Source organism: Manacus candei, unplaced genomic scaffold (assembly GCF_025592945.1).
Source record: "Manacus candei isolate 608988 ecotype Guabito, Panama unplaced genomic scaffold, ASM2559294v1 h1tg000059l, whole genome shotgun sequence".
In the NCBI taxonomy this organism is placed as follows: Eukaryota; Metazoa; Chordata; class Aves; order Passeriformes; family Pipridae; genus Manacus; species Manacus candei.
In genome coordinates, this window is record NW_026138107.1 from 68,288 (window position 1) to 74,009 (window position 5,722).

Here is a 5,722-nt window from a genome sequence, read left to right on the forward strand (position 1 = left end):
CATTAAACTTGATTTTTTTTTCCCTTTTGGTTGCTGGAGCCGCCGAGCTGACCGTGAGCAGCCGGGATCCCACCCCTGTGCCCACAGCTCCTGAAAGGAGCATCGCTGCTACAAACGAAGAATAACTGGGGGAGGGAGGGGGTTGCTGTCTGGGGTTTGATTTTTCTCGCCCCAAAACACCCCGGCCCAATTTTTTTATGGAGTTGCAGCGCGTTTCCAGAGGCTGCCTGGGCGAAGTGTGAAGTAAACGCATCCTAAAGGAGCTGGGGGTTGTGGAGGAAATAAACGGGTTTTGGGCAAAGGAGCTGCCCCGGGGTCTGTGGGAAATCCCACCCACCGAGCAGGAAATGGCTCCGTGGAACGGGGGGGTTGGTGGCTGGGCTGAATGACGGCCTTAGGGGGCTTTTCCAAGCGGAATAATTCCATGAAATCCAGCACGGGGGGTGTTAGGGAGGAGGAGGAGGACAATCCTGTGGAGGGGGCTTTGCTCTCTGGCCCCGGTGCTTCGAGGAGGAGCAGCGTGGAGCAGGGCAGGGCAGGGCAGAGAGAGGGTAACGCCGGGCCATCGGGCAGCCGGGCGTCCATAAATCAGGAAGGGAAAATAAAAAAAAATGGATCGAGGTGCTCCCGGCAGAAGCAGCTGCTCCCAGGGGGGAACAGAGAACCACAAAACCGCTCGGGTTGGAAAAGCCTCCCCAAGGCCACCGAGTCCGACTGTTCCCCCAGCGCCACCAAGGGGACGCGTGCCACATGTCCCCAAGTGCCACATGTCCCCAAGTGCCACATGTCCCCAAGTGCCACATGTCCCCAGGTGCCACATCCACGCGGCTTTTAAACCCCTCCAGGCACGGGCGACTGAATCCCCGCCCTGGGCAACGCGGGCAACAAGGGCTGGACAACCCTTTTCCCGTGGAGAAGTTTTCCCCTGATGTCCAACCCAAACCTCTCCCGGTGCAACCTGAGGCCGTTTCCTCTCGTCCCGTCCCTCGTTCCCCGGGATGCTCCGTGCCCGCCGTGCTCCCGCCCGCTCCCCCAGCCCGGACTGTCCTGGCAGTGGCGTTTTCGGCGATGTGTCCCCCGGACCTGCCCAGGCGTCCCGCGGGTCCCCACGCTGTTCCCACCTCCGTGCCGGGCATCCTCGGCCAACGTGTCTGTGGCACCCCGGAGGCCCCGAGAGACCCCAAAACCTCCCCGGACACCCCACCCCGCGCCCGCCCCGAGGGCTCCCCGCGACGGGGACCTTGTGCCCTTGGGGTGTCCCCCCGGTGCCCCCGCGGGCAGGGGGCTGGCGCGGTGACAGGGCACACCCCGGCCCGGGCAGGAGGCACAAGGGCGAGGCTGGAAGGTGCCGTGACCGACGGGACATCCCCGCGGGGCTGCGGCGTCACCAGCCCGGCACGGCTCCGGTGTCCCTGTCCCCGGCCACGGGGGCCACCAGCCCCGCGTCCCACGGGGGCTTCCGAGGGCACCCGGGCGTGCGGCACCGTCCCCGCACACAGAGCCCCGCGGGAGCGGCTCCGGATCCGCCGCGGCGCGGCTGCAGGTGACTGAAAAGAAACCAAAAACGTTCTGAAAAGCCTGCCCGAAGAATTACCCCAGAGCAGCCCCCCCAGCCCCCTCATTGTCGGCACCATCTGGTGTCTCCGGCTGTCGGCACCGTCCTGTGCCACCCCCGTCCGGGGGCGGGCTGGGGTCCCCCCACGGCAGCTGGTGGGGCTGAGCTGCCCCCCGGGGCCCCGCGGCCATCCCGGCCATCTGCCGGCCCCGCTCCCAGCCCCGGCGCTCCCGGGAAGGGTCACGCTCCGAGCGCCGCTGACAAGTGACAGCCCGGCCCCCGCGACCCCCGGCCCCCGCGACCCCCGGCCCCGGCCGCAGCTGCGGAGCGGGACGGGGGGCACCGGGGGGGCTGGGACCGCATGGACCCGCAGAGACACTGCGGGGAGGGAGGAAGGGGGGTTTCCATGGGCAGGGCTGTCCCCGCGGCTGGAAACGGGGCCGGGGCTCCCCGAGGAGCAATGGGCAGATTGTTCCCAGCACTGCACCATTCCAGCTCTGTCCAGCATCCCACAACACTCTCCTGCATCCCCCAAACCTGTCCAGCACCCCCAAACCTGTCCAGTATCCCCAAAACCTGTCCAGCATCCCCCAAATCTGTCCAGCATCCCCCAAACCTGTCCAGCATCCCCCAAATCCTGTCCAGCATCTCACAATCCTGTCCAGCATCCTCCCAATCCTGTCCAGCATCCCCAAAACCTGTCCAGCATCCCCCAATTCCTGTCCAGCATCCCACAATCCTGTCCAGCATCCCACAAAACCCATCCAGCATCCCCCAAACCTGTCCAGCATCTCCCAATCCTGTCCACCATTCCCCAAACCTGTCCAGTATCCCCCAACCTGTCCAGCATCCCCAAACCTGTCCAGTATCCCACAAAACCCATCCAGCATCCCCCAAACCTGTCCAGTATCCCCCAAACCTGTCCAGCATCTCCCAATCCTGTCCACCATTCCCCAAACCTGTCCAGCATCCCCCAATCCTGTCCAGTATCCCCAAAACCTGTCCAGTATCTCCAAAACCCGTCCAGCATCCCCCAAATCCTGTCCAGCATCCCCCAATCCTGTCCAGCATCCCCCAGATCTGCCACGGAGAAGGAATTTCCTCCAATCATGGGATGCAGTCGCTCAGTGGGATCAGCAAAGCCCCCAGGGCACTGTGACAGCAGCCCCAACAGCCAGCCAGAAAACAGGGCAAAGAGCTCTCCACCGAAACGAAACAAAAGAAGCCAAACGCCTGAATCTTTACCTTTTTTAATCAAAAAACATACTCTGTTACAGAATTTCAGGAAAGTTTAACTACAGTATATTATCCACAAACTAGGCCTAATGAAAAACATACAGTGAAGCTACAGAGGAACTACTGGGAATTCCGTTGACCGCTTATCAAAAGGCAATGAAGGAAGGAACTCTTAACCAGGCTCTCATGCTCAAAAAAAAAAAAACAAAAACAAAAAACAAAACCAACCCAAACACAAACCCTCTCACGGCGAGTTTTGGGCCACGGGGACACTCTGCAGCTCCTGACCCAGCTGAGCCACGACCCCAAACCGCACCAGGAGGACGCGGAAGGCGGTGCTGGAGCAGGGAAGAGCCCTGCAAACCCGCCGGGGGCGAGTCACTCACGGGCACAGCAGCAGCCAACAGCGCCAGGAGCTCCGGAGTCACTCACAGGCACAGCAGCAGCCAACAGCGCCGGGAGCTCCGGAGTCACTCACAGGCACAGCAGCAGCCAACAGGAGCTCCGGGAGGGGTTGCCAGCGGCCGCTCTGCTCCCACAGGGTCCCACCCAGCGACACTTTGGCGGCTGAGAGGCAGAGTCGGCCCTCGGGGAGCCTCGGGAGGCAGCCCTCTGAGTCAGCAGTCACGGCCCGGGAGGACTCACAGCAACACTTAGAGGGGCACAACCGGAGGGGATGCTCGGCTCCCATGTGGCACTGGAGAAGTGCTTTCCATTGGTTTGGTTTCCCTGCCTGGGACCCGAGTGCCAACGAGCTGCATCGGGGACAGAAGTGACCAGCTGAAGTGAATGACCCATGGGGACAGAAGTGACCAGCTGAAGTGAATGACCCACGGGGACAGAAGTGACCAGCTGAAGTGAGTGACCCACGGGGACAGAAGTAACCAGCTGAAGTGAATGACCCACGGGGACAGAAGTGACCAGCTGAAGTGAATGACCCACGGGGATAGAAGTAACCAGCTGAAGTGCTGATGACCCACGGGGATAGAAGTAACCAGCTGAAGTGCTGAGGAATGACCCACAGGCCTGGCACAGCTCGGCCCCAGGAACAAAAGAAACCTGCCCCCAGCCCGAAGGAACACTCCTGCGACCAGCAGGTGCCCCTCCAAAATCACACCCCGTTAGAATTCAGGGCTTTCAAACCACTCCAGGGGGAAGGTTTCCTCTCCTGCACCTCTTAAGGTGTTACCTCGGAACGCCCTCACCCTCCAAACCAACAGCAACTGGGACAAAGCCACCTAAACCTCCACGCCAACAATCCCAGCCCGCGGGCAGCCGAGCGAAGGAACAAAGTGTTCTCCTCAGGGTGGGAAACACAGGGGCTAATTGCTTCCTCCAAGGAACTAAGCGGGGCAGACGCGGGCACAGGAGGTGGGAAGATGGAAGAACACTGGCTGGGCCCACTGGATTTGAGAGATTCAGAGCTGGGGAGGCACAGCCCTGGCACCCCCGGGCCCCTGCCTGCCGTGCACACCGGGATCATCACGGCTGTCAAGGAGCTGTAGCTCCTCTTCCACCCTCAGGCATAAATGACAGGCTGTCAAAGGCTCAGCGTGCTGCTGCTGAAGGGCTTCCAACCCATTGTGTGCTGCCTTTCATGCCTTGTCATGAGAGCACAAAAGTTAAGCTGAAGGCGCGTTAAGAACTGAGGATGAGATTTATCTCACTGTGCCTTTAGGACGGCTGTGACTGGGAACAATGCCTCTCCAGGGCTTCACTGCCTCACACAGCACTCAGATTTCTCCTGATGGACAGCCTGCGGGTTCTGGGTTCAGGTGTTGCTCCACTCTGAACATTCTGTGGCCACCCTTGTAGGTGGAGGCCTGCGGAACACCCGCGAAAAGAGCAGCCCAAACAGACGGGTTTTTTCAGGGTGTGACCACCCAGCACGGATTTTTTTCAGGGTGTGACCACCCAGCACGATGAACACCCCGCAGAGCTACACAGGGAACAAACCCAGGGCCTCCCCTGGAGCCTGCAACAAGCAGCTCATCAGCCAGAAGGTCAGGCACTTCCCAAACGCCCGGGCACCTCCGGGCACAGATTCCCAGAGATTCCCACATTCCCGGATTCCCACAGAATCTGGCGACAGGAATGCACAGCCAGGCACTCCGGGTCTCCCCCCGAGACCAAGGCCTGTGTTGTGAGCTGCTGGTTCAGGAGCTTCTCCGAGGATGTGGTCAAAGGTGACCCTCGAGGACGTGGGGCGAGCTGGGGTTGGGTGAAATGAGGCCACTGGGAAGGAGAGGAGGCTGGAAAAGGTCCTGAGCTGAAGGCCTTGAGAGAAGCAAACACTGCTTCCTCCAGAGATCGAGAAGCTGCCACGTAAGAGGAAAGACAAAGTGGTCTCAGCAGAAGCCACAACAGCCCACGAAAATACAGAGAAACCGACCCATTTGTGGCCATCATCCCAAAGCCATCCATCTCAAGAGAGAACAGCGACTCCTGGCTTCCCTCCCAGGAACTCCAGCACGTGGGAAGAGCAGCACCTGAACGCCGTGCGCCACAGCCCTCCACAGATCCCTGCCACTGCGCCAGAAACTTGGCCAAAAGCTCCTGCACCACCTCTCCCAGGGACTGTCCCTCCGTCACCGCGCTCCAAGGACTCGGGATGGAGCCCCTGCCCTCCTGTGCCTGCTGAACTGAGCTCCAGCTCCCTGCACGGGGGCTGCAAGGGGAGGAACTCCTGCTGCCTCCTCGTGCCCACCAAACAGCCAAGGAGAGGTGTCCCTGGGACGCTGCTTTAATCGAGGAGCGGTGAGAGCAGAGGAAAGCTGGACCTGCTCCCTGGCAGGTCTGAACCCACACGAGCTCCTGCCACTGTTGGCTGCTGCTGGGCCTGCAGAGGGGAGGGATCCACGGCTTGGAGGGTGCGGAGCTGCGTTAGCAGAGAGCAAACTAAATTTATACATTAAAAAAAAAAAAAATAAA